Source organism: Mus pahari, chromosome 9 (genome assembly GCF_900095145.1).
Source record: "Mus pahari chromosome 9, PAHARI_EIJ_v1.1, whole genome shotgun sequence".
Lineage (NCBI taxonomy): Eukaryota > Metazoa > Chordata > Mammalia > Rodentia > Muridae > Mus > Mus pahari.
Genome location: NC_034598.1, coordinates 78,795,330 through 78,810,405, shown reverse-complemented (window position 1 = coordinate 78,810,405; position 15,076 = coordinate 78,795,330). Strand labels below are relative to the sequence as shown.

General features: G+C 43.9%; 1 long non-coding RNA gene across 1 annotated transcript; it reads right to left on the bottom strand.

Moving 5' to 3' along the window:
- Positions 1 to 5,036: 5,036 nt before the first annotated feature.
- Positions 5,037 to 14,011, bottom strand: LOC115064697. Its single transcript, XR_003844516.1, has 3 exons — positions 13,868 to 14,011; positions 7,096 to 7,211; positions 5,037 to 6,207 (listed from the first exon to the last, which is right to left on the bottom strand). It is a non-coding gene; the product is annotated as an uncharacterized LOC115064697 (long non-coding RNA).
- Positions 14,012 to 15,076: the final 1,065 nt, after the last annotated feature.

The following is a 15,076-nucleotide window of genomic DNA, read 5'->3' as shown; positions in this document are numbered from 1 at the left end:
GGGTGTTGGTGTGTGTGTGTGTGTGTGTGTGCACAGGGGAGGGTGTTGGTGTGTGTGTGTATGTGTGCACAGGGGAGGGTGTTGGTGTGTGTGTGTGCACAGGGGAGGGTGTTGGTGTGTGTGTGTGTGTGCATAGGGGAGGGTGTTGGTATGTGTGTGTGTGTGTGTGTGCATAGGGGAGGGTGCTGGTATGTGTGTGTGTGTGCACAGGTGAGGGTGTTGGTATGTATGTGTGTGTGTGTGTGTGCACAGGGGAGGGTGTTGGTATGTGTGTGTGTGTGTGTGTGTGCATAGGGGAGGGTGTTGGTATGTGTGTGTGTGTGTGCATAGGGGAGGGTGTTGGTGTGTGTGTGTGTGTGTGTTTGTGTGTGTGCATAGGGGAGGGTGTTGGTGTGTGTATGTGTGTGTTCCTGTATAAAAGCCCACAGAGGTCAGAGGAATATGTCAGCGATCCTTTACTTCTCTCTGCCTGGTTTCAATGAGACAGGTTCTCTCACTGAACTTAAGGCTCACTGGTTCAGACAGGCTGGCAACCCTTCAAACCCTTAAGATCTGCCTGGTTCTCCCCCCCGCCCCCCGCACACAGTACTGGGGTTACACATATGCTCTGCCATGCTCACCTTCTCGTGTGTGTTGGGGGACTGAACCCCAGGCCTTTATGCTTGCTCAGTAAGCACTCTTACACACTGAGCCGTCAGCTGGCCACTGCTTTCTTGAATGACACTTTAGTGGGGCTTTGGGTTAGAAGAGAACACAAACACCTGCACGATCTACCATCCTTATCCAGGATCCCAGACTAGTTTGTCTGATCTGAAATTTCTATGCATAGTATTTATTCATACCTCACATCATTTTTAAACACACACACACACACACACACACACACACACACACACACACACGCACCCCTAAGGCTTATGGATCATCTCAGAAGTGGAGACAAAAAGATGATGATTTGAAGGTGTTAGGTATAGATGGTGAGACAGTATTTACTAGTAGGACATAACAGGCCTATTACACACATGAACTCACAGCAACTCTGACCGAGTACACAAGACCAGCACAAGACGAAGCCAGCCAAGGTCCCAGCATGGGTGAGGGAGGGGCTGGGGGGAGGAGAACCCTTTTTCTCTCTTCATGACAGAGGTTGCCAGAGACTGCCCATGCTCCAGTAGAGGGAATAGGGGTAGATTTGAGCAAATGCACGTATGGAATTCTCAAACAATACAAACAGATACCTTTTGGCACACTTTTTTTTTTTTTTTGTCCCAATACTAAGAAATCCTTTTATTCTGTCCCAAGTGGTCTGCCCCAAACACTAAATGGACTCAATTAATATTGGAATATGTCATACTAACTCAAACATCTGTTTAATTCATTTTCAGTAAAACGAACAAACAACAAACAAACCATATTTCAAGTATTACAATTTTTGGTTCTTTATAACAATTGTGTGAAATAGATACTATTACTATCTCATTTGAACCTGGAAATGGAGTTGGTTTTTTTTTTTTTTTTTCTTCAGAAAGATGAGTCGGCTTAAGATCAAAGAGCTGACTGGCTTAGAGGCAACCTTTTGGTGCTTTTAAAATCCTGTACCGCACTATCTCTCTACTGCCCCATGGATAAAATCAAATAAATGCAAAAGTACAAACAAACGATTTAATCTGTCTGCATAAATTCCTACTGCCCCAGGGCTTCATGGGGGAGTGCTTTAGGTTAAATCGTGGGCATGTTCTTAATAGTATTTAAGAGTAGTCCTGAATGTTTGGTATGGTTCCAGCATTTCTAGCTTTCACTACATGAATGTGTGGAAGACTTCTCTATACAAAATAAATCCTGTTATGGAGAAGAAAGTTGTGGTTTCCATAGTGGGGGCCAGGGCTAAGGTGCAGCTCTGTTATTCTAATTGCTTCGCCTTCTTCCCTATCTTGCCACATTTTAGGTCAGATAATTTGGCTTATAGCATTCAAAATTGTATTAATTATGGGATTTTATGACAGGGTTATGCAGTATCTGTTTGCCAATTGGGAAAGAAAGATAATTATACTTGAATGTAGGTCACATTTAAGAAACTCTTTCAGGCCTATGGGAACCATGTTTCCTTACAACTCAATGTTAATGACATTGTGGAGTGTGATATCTACTATGTGACCCAGTTCTTTGGGGTAGAGATGAGTTTGGCTTTTTTTTTTTTTTCTTAAGTGGGTGTACTCAGGAAGAGAAACTTGCTTGATGTCCTGTAGGGCGAGCTGGTCAGTTGTGGTAGGCGATGAACTGGCTCTTGTTGGTTCTATAAAGCTGACGAATCCATGCTTTGCCAAGTTTGGGTGCCTACGGGTACGTTTCTAGGGTTATCATAAACATCACTCTCCTGAACCCCTCAAAGCTGTTTTCTACTGATTTTTTTTTTTTTCTGGGAAGATCTTTATCTTCTATGTAGTTGTTTTATTTACATCGGTGATGTTCAGACTTTCAGTATTTTGGATCCAATCCACTCCTGGATGTTTTCTTTGTTTCGTTTTATCCAACAATAAACCTACATACTAAGAGTGGGGTCCAAGGAGATACTCCAGTCAATTAAATGCTTGCTCTGCTTGTAAACCCAGCCAGTACAGGGGTGGGGTGGGGGTGGACTCCTGGTACTCACTGACTGGATCACCTCCCCTAACTGGTAAGCTCCAGGCCATCAAGTGACCCCTTGCCAAAGGAAGTCAGTGGTGCCTTAATAATAACACTCACGGCTGTCTTCTGGTCTAAATATACACTTGTATGAGTGTGTAGGCACATGCATCCTACCCCCAACACACACACACACACACACACACACACAGGAACAAGCTCCCTGGAACCTAAGCATTTGATGAGAGGATTTGGTACATTTTTTAAAAAACACCCCTGTATCCCTGCCATGCCTAATTAACCTTTTAAATTAAGGTATTATACTTATTATTCCCAAATCTCCGCCCTAGCCCACCGAATCTATTCCTCGCCACTAGGAAGTAGATAGACGGAAGGGAATGGCGGACTGCTTAAAATCGATTTCACGGCACACAATGAAAATGCTTTCCAGTGGTTTCAGGTGAGTGCCCTGAACGGTGTGTGATTGCACATGAGACGCAAGCTAGTTCCACAGCCCTAATATGCACAGCCAAGTTTGGGCTTTTGACACTGTAATTTAGATGATTTAGTGGTCTAACCGGTGCTGGGCTTAGGGAAAAAAAATTGCTTCTGTGAACAAGGAAGGAGGGAATCAGGTTAGTGTACATTTTAATTGACAACTTTAATGGAGCTAGGATTTTTATCTGGACTATTTCTATTTTCATGTTTCTTCATCTTCGCCATGTATGTGTATAGACAGCATCAGGCTCAGTCTTGCTAAGGCATACAGTCTGGAATGAAGAGGAAAGATACCGAGGTCGGCTTTAAAGACCTGGCTTATTTCTAGGTAAGTCAGGTCAACAGCATGTGCATGCAATTAGCCCAGCAGCTTGACTGAGGAGGCTTCCGATTTTGCTCTCCATGGACAACATATCCATGAAACTGTGATGCTGTTTACAGAATACAGTAAAAACTCACAGGGATCTGTCTGGTCCAGATGCATCTCCTTACCCAGTCGTTCATACTCAGTTCTGTAAGAGTCCAGGGTAAAGAGTCTATAAAATATAGCTATTCATAAGCCGATGAAGGCTGTTAATCTCCACTTCAGGGTTCTTTTAGGTGATGCATGAGCTGCTGGATTCAGCAGGGTTATGAACTCCCTTATGAATAAGGAAGTCTGAGATCAGCATTGACCAATTCGTGAGACGGGCCTCAGTAATCCAGCTGTTGTTTGTCTTTTGGGTGTAGTATGTTTAGCTTCTGCTGTTGACCACAGTTCTAAATGGGTGTCTCTTGCTAAGTCTTTAAGGGAACGATGTAATCTTCAGGTCATGGGCGCGTGAAGAAATCCTTCAATTATTCTCGACACTCCTGAGGCCTCAAAGCAAAAGGTGGGTTTATTTATTTATTTTTAATCGAGATTTATAAGATACCCGAGAAAGAGTGCAGGAACACTGCCTTAATCAGGCTGGGTATTGCTCAAGTTTCAGTTCAGGAAGAAGCAGAGGGCAGCTTTAAAGATGTGACTAATAGCAAGATCATTCAGGTCAATAGGTATGCCCCAGTGGTTTGTGGGTAGTCATCCTTTTGTTTCAAGATTTTAATTTTTTTTTAGATTTTTAATGTTTTTAATGTGTATTTATATTGCTTTTCCTCCTTCTTTTTCTTACTCCATCAGTCCCTCCTAGCCGCTGCCCTTTGAACTCCTCCCAGGACTTCCATTCTCACATTGATAATCTCTTTCTCTTTCATTATATTTGTTATTGTGGGCATTCATTTTTAAATATTGGAAGAGCCAGACTTAGAGGAAGGACTAAGGTTGTTTAATTTAGTTGTGTTGCCTTCAGTTCTTTTTAACCCTCTAGGGCAGTGGCTCTCAACCTGGGAGTCACGATCCCTTTGGGAGGGGTCACGTATTAGATATCCTGTCTATAAAGATTTTACAATTCGTAACCATAGCAAAATTATAGATAGGAAGTAGCAACAAAATAAGTTTATAGTTGGGGGGTCACCATAACATGAGGAACTGTATTAAAGGGTTGCACCACTAGGAAGGTTGAGAACCACCACTGTGGTAACTAAGTCTTGTAAATAATGTATAGAAATTGTTCCATGGATGGCCAAAAGTGGAAGGGGGGGGAGGGGGAGAATTTAAAGTCTTATTAGGAAGGGGGCAGCGAGTGGGTAGAGGGAAAATAGACATGGGATTGGCATTTACTCACCTCCTACTCCTGTCTCACACGTAAGTAGATGGTTTTGTTCATTATTTCATTTAATCCTCACTAAGGCCTAAAGGTTTTTATTATCATCATTATTATAAGTAAGGAAACTCAAGGGAGAGGTTAAAAACAATCACCTTAGGTTACACAAAAAAATCCATGGGGAAGACATTTTATTAACTCCAGTGTCTAACTAAAACAATGTTTTTCCTGGTACATCACAGGTAGGTACTGTTTTCATTCTCATTGAATGCTATTGTTCTGTGACTGTTCAGGTCACCTTAACTCTTTCAGGTCATGGCTGATTGGATCATCCTGTTTTGTAGGACTTTGTGAAGCCTGAATAGTGACTCGTGAAGATGCATTCATTCGTTTAACACGCAGTTGTTACCTGTGAGGTGTTGAGCTAAGGACTGGCATTCTATCAGATGCTGAGAGGGATGTGATACTGAGAGACCAGATCTTTTGGGTTCAGACTCCATCTTAGAGATCCTGACCTAAGGTTGAACTCAAGTTAACAGGCTAGTACCTACCACCAGTTTCTAGGCTACCACCTAACAAGACCTGTGTCTAGCACCAGTTTCCAGGTTATTCCCCAACAAATCTGCACTCCCAAGTTACAAGACCTCCCCTGACACGTCACTTCCTAACAACCACCAATCAGGAGGAAAACAGAAGTTAAGTTTATGGTTTGGCTCCCAGCACCAGCCAATTATGTTAAAGGCCATAATGGTCCCCCAATCAGATGTGCACAGGCTAGATACCTCCTTCTTGTCTTTATAAATGCTTGACTGAAACTGGGCTGGGGGCTCTACCTTCCTGCTGTGTCAAGGTTGACAGGGGGTGGGGCCAAGCTCGAGCTTGAATAAAGAGACCCTAATGTGATTGCATCAGATTCAGCTTCTTGGTGGTCTTTTGGGGGCTCACGAACATTTCCTGGCACAATAACTCATGTCTGTGGGGACATACACTCTGGGGGTGAGTGTTTACTCTTTCCACATTGAAAGAGGCAAGTTGCCACATCCAATGAGTGGGACCAAATAGAACCCAGCTCCAGTAGGCTATAGATGGTATGTATAGGCCAACTGAATATTGTGGTTATATGCATATGGATATTATTAGGAACTTGGCCTGGCCTAAAAGCATGATGAAGTTCTAGATGAGTAGGCTATTTCCCCTTCTATTTCATTTGAAATGTTACTCCTCAATTGCTTGCTAGTCCTTTCCTTTCAAGGATTATTTTTTGCTGGATGTCACTGGTACCAAGATGAGCAGAGTAGAGCACTTCAGAAGGGTGATGCCAACCGTGTTTGAAGGCGCAGTGTTTGCCAGAAAGGAAGCAGAATTTTCACCTTTCAAATGCCACCTGGTTTTTGTTTACAGTGCCCTGAAAGACATACAGGGGAGTTTAAAGTGAAGTTCTCAGATGGTTGACATATGAAACTATCTATCAAATGATACTATTTTTAAAAATCCATATACATGCAGAAAAATATCTAGGAAGAAAAAAATACCACACACAGAGGAAGGACCTGGGACCATAGCTCACAATCAAATGGAATTTTATTGTTGCCATTATGAGATTTTCCTTAGAAAATGTATTCACTTATGATCCTTATAATTAAAAAACAACACAGCAAGCAAATTTAATGAAGGTCACTAACCAATCTTGTGATGTTCCAGGATAGAGTGGATTGCTGACCTGAAGTAAGACAGAGGATAACATATCCCAGGAGCTAAGCACAAAAGCTCTCTCAAGAGGGGCTGGGCTTGAATTTCTGCCCTTCTATCACCAGCTGTGCCACCTGGATACATGACCTGGCCTATTTGTGTCATAGATGTTCCATCCATAAATAGATTAGGACCTATATCCATACATAGATTAGATCAGTGATTGTCTTGATTATTAAATGACTTAGGATATGGAAATGCTTGATTATTCATACTAAGGCCTCTGTAAACATTACCTGGTATTTTAGGGAAACAAACAAGATTAGAGTAGGGGAACTGGGGAGAAGGGGTAGACATTTAGGACAGAAGTGGACACGTGACTGATGCTGTCTTGGAGGTACCTCTCAAATCCCATAATCCTTTGACCAACACTTCCCTTGTACAGCCTGAGGTCATGTGGGGTGACTTGTAAAGGCTCTACCAATCCTCTGGCAGGCGTTTAACTTTGTGATTGGGAACTAAGGGTCACATCCCTTAGCCTCTCCGGTCAATTCTGTGATTAGTGGGTTGTTAACTAGCCACACCACCCACCCTTCTTGCTTACATTTTCTCTTGTAACTGACACGATGCCTGTTCATATTACGACAGATATAAAACGGCACATCTCCTCTTTTCCGTCTTCACCCGGTTCTATTTTCAGCCACGGACAAGTCTACTTCTCTGAAGAACATTGTGAAAAGACAGACAAGTCAAAGGAAAGACTTTCTACCTCTCCTGCACTACTTATATGAAAACGCAAAACTTGAGGTAGGGTAGAGGTGGGGGAACACCCTGGCACGCTCACCCCTCTATTTCAATACAGGATGGGAAAATACTCTTTGAGAAGACATACAGCATTGAATCCATTGGTATTTAGGCAGTGTCAAGAAAACTCTACATGGTTGTGTTTTGAATAAACCCATCTACCAAGTTAGCATCTTCCTCTTGTCTGCCTTGCCTTTGAGTTTCTCAACCATTGTGGAAATTTGGTGTCTCATTTGCTTCAATTCATAAGACGCTGGTAGAATGGGTTCTTAATTTCCATGTAACTCTCCCTTTCCACCCACCGTCTCATGTCTACATGGTTTTTCATTATGACCCTAAGTGAAGTTTTGATGGCACTGTAGCCATTCATCTGTCCAGGCAATTCTCTCCAGCTTTTCCTGGAGATCTTTGTTTAGCTTTTTTTGGCCGTGCTGTGGATCATAAACCTGGCCAATGTCTAGACTCCGCAAGAAGCATAACCAACACACACACACACACACACACACACACACACACACACACGCATATCCTTCCTAGCCATGACCCCAGTGCTTTTCTCTGCTCCCCTACCTTAAGCACACACACATTCTTATTACTGTTGCCTTTGTTAAAGGGTTTTTTTTTTTTTTTGTATACCCAGAGTGTGGATTTATGTGCTTTGGGCTTTCCCTCAGATTAGATTTTTCTCATTCATGTATTGGGAATGCCTTCGTGTATCACAATGAAAGTGAAACATGATTCTCAACTGAGAATGTACTCTAATCTTAGGAAACTCTAAAATGTGCTCTTGAAAATGATCCTTTATTGCAGTGTAATTGGCATACAATGAAGTGCATTGATTATGAGAGTCCAATTGTGAGCCTAATTTTGAGGCTTTGTCTAGAAGCCCCTTCTTAGGGATGAACCTGTCTTTCTTCCTCTGTTCAACCTGAACCTCTCAGGGGTGTCGCCTTAACTCTCTTTAATTACTCGCCTTGTAAAAGTCCGTTTCCAATCCCTCTCAATCAGGCATCTATTTCCCATTACTCACTTGAAATTCCTCTTTAAGTCTCAGCTGCCGAATCCTGTGGGTATCTATCTGTCTAGCCTTTTAAAAATGTAGGTTCTTTTTGACATTTGCCCCCATTGGCCAATCTGTTACTTATTTACTTGGAAAATTTAAACTTTCTTGGTATCCACAACCACCTCTGGCACTCTCTTACTACTGACGTGGTTGCTTCTCAGTGCCCATGTCCCGCTGGCTTACACTCTCTTTTGTTTATCCTCCTCTGCTATCTCTGTCTCTATACAGTCCCTAAGTGAGCACCAGCACCCATTGGTTTAGTAGTATTAAATGCGTGTCAATGAGTTCCAGCAAATTATTTCATCTTAAGCCTCCCTGATACTCACATCCATAAGCAGGGCTAATAGATGAAAAAAAAAAAAAAAAGTTCAAACAAACAGCCAAGCGGATTAGCACAGTGAAGGACTAAGTGCTAACTTTTACAGAGCAGAGACCTCATCCTTTCCTAAACTCAACCTTTGGGGATTTCCCATGTGCCTCAGTGTATAGGCAGGCAGGGGTGGGGTGGGGTCCTGCTCCCACTAAGTTATATTTCACCTCCACCCAATTAGACAACGACCTTGGAAACATTAACAAGGATACGCTTAGAAAGAGATAAATGCCACAAGGAAAGAATAGACTAGAAAGGCCCAGAAAGCGATAAGAGGCTACGAGGTGGGGGGTGGGGGNGGGTGGGAGGTAGGGCGCTCCTTAGACAACATCGCGGGAGAAAGTGTCTCAGGGAAGAAAGCACTCCAGCTCTTTGTGGGGTGGACGTGTGAAGCTTTCTTTCTCCTGAAGCTCTGTAGAAAAAGGCTCAACCAATCCCGACCAACCAAAGGAATCGGTTGGACGAGTGGGAGGCCTTGCGTTTCTTAGACTACCTCCAGTGTAGTCGGGACAAGTGTTCGTTTTTACTTTTTTCAGTATTTGAGATCAGATACTTGATAAACTCTCCTTCCTGACTTAAATTTTATGCGTGTGTGCGTGTGCGTGTGCGTGTGCGTGTGTGTGTGTGTGTGTGTGTGTGTGTGTGTGTTTAGCGTGAGGGAAACATCTGGATCAAGAAAGACTTAACAATGAGAAAAGCTTGGTTCCCCTCCTTACAGTCTGCAGCAACTTCAAACCCTGCAAGTTTCCCAGCATACAAGGAGGAAGTCAGAACCACTCACCTTGTAAGTGACATCCTGAGTGTTTATGGAGAAACTGGATTCAGGGAACCAGATTCACCCAAAGATTTTTCTAGCAGGTATTTCTACGGGGAGCTGACTGATCCCCTTGGGCAGAGTCCCGAGTGGTACAGCTTGATCAGAAAGCCTTTCTATTTTTAATTTTTCTGAGGAAAGATGATACTCAGGTAGTGAGAGAAGGAGAGTTAGGGGAGATGGCATGATATGGGGTGGGGGTGGGGGTGGGGGTATGGAACCTTGCATCCTCATAGAAGGTGGGGTTGGCCAATTTGGCTGAAGCACCGCATGAAGGGGTAAACAATGAAGCGATTGCATCAAAGGCCAGGTCTCCTACACCATGGAAAGGAGCCGAAATATGTTCTCCATTCAGAGGAAAGCCAGGGAAAGCTTTGAATCATGGGAGTGATGTCATCTGGTGCAATTAGCCTTTTAGCAGAAGCAGCGACCCTTCTGTGGAAAACGAAAGCAAGGTTGTGTTTTAATCTGGCACGGTTTCTGATGCATAGACGAATCAGACAAATATTTCTCAGGAAAAAGGAGTCATCAACCTATTGGACATATAAATGGATAGCTCTGGCCTTTACCGGAGTTGTTTTCTTACTCCCTGAGAACAATGCTCCCCAGAACATGTAATGGATGTGGCTCATTGTCCCTAAGACCTGGGAACAACATGTTTTTCAAAGGCAGAGGGCAGCAAGTCTGCTAACCAGAGGTATAGCCCGTTCAGCAAAATGATAATTTCCCGCTCTTGACTTTACTGTTTATAGCATTTATACCTTTTTATAATTGAATCACAAACATGACATTTAGGCTAGAACACAAAGTTCTGTTGTTCTACAGACTCCAGTGTCAACAGAAAACCATTTTCTCCCATGTTTTCATTGTTCTCAATAAACCAACGTCTTAAAATGTCCGAGCTCAGTTCTTGTACTAGATATAAGATTGATAAAGAGTTTATGTGTCATGTGTTTAGTTTTGTTGCAGAAGAGGGAGGCTATGTTTAAGACAGAGTCTTGTTGCCCTACAAGAGAAAGGATATGAAAATGAACCTGTACCTAACTTTGTTCTTGATGGAGGAAGAGAACATAGCAGAGGTTCCTTTACCTAAACCATTTGGCTTCTTCATCAAAAGTCCCATAACCCCTTCACACCCCCCCCCCAGGAATTACAATTTTTCAAAAATAGTAAGGAAAAAGAACGAAAGAATTGCTACTGTTAAAGAGAATACAGAAGTCCTTGGGTCTTGATTTTCACTGTTTTAGGTTTCTGCTTGAAGATGCTTGTTCTTAGAGAAAGGATAATGCCAACCAGGGGAATTTCTGCTTGAGATTTTCAAATGACCCAGCAGGTCCCTTGACAGAAGCTTGTAGGAAGCATTTTGGGAGGAACACGGGTTTTGAAGTCAACCTGGAACGTTGAGTCCTGTCCCTAAGAGTCTTGCTATATGACTTTCCACAAGTCACAAAAGTCTTTCTACAGGAAATGAGGAGCCAGAGAAGTTGCTGACTGTAAAGTACTTTGAAAATACTGGTCCCCTGTTTTGATGATCATTGTTGTTATTCCGTTGGCCAGTTTCTCCTTCTAAGGACAAATTTACTTAACAGACTCGTTTGGGTTTCTGGTAGCATCTTTACTTTGGAAGAGCATGTTCTGATGACTCAAGCACACGTCTGAAGTTTGGAAGAATGAAGGTCTTATTAGAAGGTTCTGTCACAGGTAGTCCAGGAAGCTTAACTCTAGCTTATCTTGAATGAGCTTTAATCCAGAGCTAAGGATTGCAACAGGATGAACTCTGTTGGCAAAAAAAAGCAGTGGGGTCTTCACAGAAAGAGGTAACTCAGTGGCCTGCACAGAGACAACACAGAGTGTGAAAGAGCCTGTCCTGGGAGTAGACCAGCCCCGGTGAGGGACCAGGCACCAGGCAGAGAGATCCATCAGGAACTTACCCCAGCAGGTACAGCATGCATCTGGTGAGCATGGCAGTAGCCAGCCAGCATGTCATTTTTCCAGCATAGCTATCAACAGAAAACTGAGAAAAGGAAGGAAGGGCAGGTCCCCACAGGCCCGGTGACAGGCACAGAAGAGAGTGATAATAACAGTGCTCTGTAGCCAGGCAGCAGTTAATCCAGACCAGGAAGTCTGGTGTGAGAAGGGGGGTCTTCGAAAGCTTTCTTACCATTATGCCCTACCTTAAGCCCCACCCCCACCATCACCCACTATACCAAACATGTACAGGCCATATACAAACACACACACACACAGTCCATACACAGTTACACACATACACCCTCACCTTTACCCCAAACACATACAATCACATACATACACACACACACACCCTCACCCCACTCACTCACACACAACCCATACACAGATACACACACACTCATTGCCATCCCAAACACAATACACACACACACTTACCCCAAACACACACAACCCATATACACACACAACCCATATACACACACATACATACACTCACCCCAACACACACAAACCATATAAAGATACATACACATATACACACACCCTCACCCCAAACACACACAACCCATATACAAATATACACACACTTATATCAAAGACACACACGTAAATCATATAAAGATACACACACTCTCACCCCAAATACACACAGCCCATACACACACACACTCACCCCAAATATATATAACCCACATACAAATACACATGCACACACACACACCATCACCCCAAACACACATAGCCCATACATACACACACTCACCCCAAACACATACAACCTAAATATAAATGCACACACATACCCAAACACACACACACACACACACACACCCTCTGTTAAAAGTTATAGCTACTTATCCAGCAAAGGAACTAGAGTTAGAAGGCTCTAGTTTCAGCCCTGTTTCATCACTGAATATCCATGTGGTTTGAGAAAATTTCTCCAACTTTTTCTAGCACAGGGTCGCTGTAAACTCATCAGCAGAAGGTTATTGTGAGGAGAAAATTGTGTCACGTACAGGAGGTGAGAAAGAGGTTCATTCCTGAGCCCGGGATGTAAGGCCCAGGACGTAGACTCACTGAGAAGGATGGATGAAAACGAAACCTAGAGTCCAGTGTGGAGAGGGGAAATGGTTCCACAAAGGCTCTTATGGAGGAGGGGCAAGCCTAGCCAAATTCCGGATCCCAGAGGGCAGAGCTCATTAATTGGAAATCTCTTTTGCCTGAGACTCCCGGTTGGCTCTGTAGTATTGCGCAAGGCTGTGATTCTGGAGAGAGTCAACAGGAGGCACGCTGTGTCTAGAAACATGGGAGGTATAGCACCAGAACGGAGGTAGATGCCGCAGAGCCACACAGTCACTGGCAAATCTGGAAACCGGATAGAGGTTAAGTTCCGAGGTCAAAACCCAGAGAGCTGGAGGTTGGCTTAAAAAATAACCAGGACTCGGCCTGAAATGTTCAGGAGAGTAACACATGTGTGAGCCTGGGGTTAGTAATGGGCCAGAGTGAGCCTTGCTGACTGGCTTGGTAGGCAAGTTCCAGAAGAGAAGGGCAGAGTTACCTGAAGGGTGAAGGAAGCCTTCTTTCCAAACAGAAGGGTAACGATTGTGAGGAACGTAGAGAAGATGGAAATGAGAGAAGATGACAATGGTTTGAAGCGGTGACCTCTGTCTTAGCGTAGCACAGAACAGGTAGGCTGGCTGGTCTTGTGGTGAATTGACCCACAGATTAGAGTCATCTAAAAGGAGGGAACCTCACTTGAGGAAATGCCTCCGTAAGATCCAGCTGTAAGGCATTTTCTTAATTAGTGGTCAACAGGGGAGGGTACCGCCCATGGTGAGTGGCGCCATCTCTGGGCTGGTGGTCCTGAGTTCTATAAGAAAGCAGGCTGAGCAAGCCAGGGAGAACAAGCCAGTAAGCAGCACTCCTCCATGGCGTCTCTTGCCTCCTGTTTCCTGCCCTGTCCTGGCTTCCTTTGGGGATGAACAGTGACAGGAAAGGGTCAGCAGAATAAACCCTTTTCTTCTCAACTAGTTTTTTGGTCAGAGAGTTCAGTTGCAGCGATAGAAACCCTAACTAAGCGAACAGTCACCTCGGAGGGGTCAGCGGAGGATGAAGCCAGGGCGTGAGTAGAAAATATCAACTCTCTGACTGTGGAGAATTTGTGAGGGAGCTGACTAGAGATGAGTCAGCCCACGGTTGAGGCTTGTGCATCTCTGGAATGCACCTACCCAAGGCTGGGGCTCACATGGAAACAGAAAGTCACCCATACAATGGCCACAAATAGTAAAACCAGCGTCCACCTTCCATCCTTGCTAAGACCAATCTCCTGCGCTGCCATCCACGATTCCTACCTCAGCTTCTCTCTTTAACACCGCCGGGGCAGTTTCAGTCCCACCTCACAGTGCCAGCCCAGCTCAGTGAGGCCACCCAGGCAACCCGGAGACTTGCTGCCTGCTCTTGGTTCTCACGTACTAGGTTTACAGAATACAAATCCTTTCTTCTTGAAGTGCTTGCTGTTCCTATGTTTTGTGTGATGTGATGGAGTCTTTCTCAGTTTGCACACGATTAATAATTAATTAATTAATTTACAAACACACCTGCTGTTTGTTTGTTTAGTTATTTATTTATTTTTGAGACAGGCTTGGTCTCTCTTGACCATGCTGACCTTGAACTCTCTTTAACCTCCTGGCTCCACCTCCTGACTGCTAGGATTACAAGTGTTCAGCCACAAGACCAGGCTTTCCTGAACCCCTAAGGAAGGCCTGTTGCTACTCTGTGATCGGATGTGCCCTCCGCAGAAAGCATATAACAAATAAGGGCAAAATGTAGAATGCTTCACTTGGAGGACAGGGTCTCCTACTCATAGGCGAGTCCCAGTCACATGTTGGAAATGAGATACCTGAAGTAGGTTTCAAGGAAGCCACCCCCCACCCCCAGCAAAGGTCCCATGTTTGTCCTCTCTCATGGAGTCTTTTGGTGGAGTCTACTTGCTTTTATCTCTTCTCCCCAGGTTGATATCCATCACCTCTAATTCCATTTGCTATAAAGTCTCTGTTTTGATAAATATACACACAAGGAACTTCCTAATGGCTGTGACAGAAGAAACAAGGGACTTGGGTTGGGACTTAATGACCTAGAAATCTTACTGTGGACCTCAGAAGTCCTGTGAAGGGAGTTTGCCAACAGTGTGTTGCAGACAGAGCAGGGAAATCAGTGTTATACTCTCTTCAGAGACTCCTGGCTCATCTCCTCAATTCCTCAGTGTGACCCATGGTTGTAACCCTGGCCAATTTAGCAACATGCTTCCCCACACAATGCCTGAATCAACATCTGAATCTTCATGTTTGAGGCTGGAAGGGACAACATCACATGCCTTACCATTTTGTAAGGCAATGTGAGTCTGTCCCTCCTGGTCTTTTCAAATGACCTGTCTTTCAGAAGGATAAACTCTGAGTGGTCCAAGGATCATCTGAACCTCTAGAAGCTACAGGTACAAAGTCCTTCATCGTGTACTTGAGAGGGCCAACCTGGGGGTAATTAGTAAGTCTGCAGCAATAAGT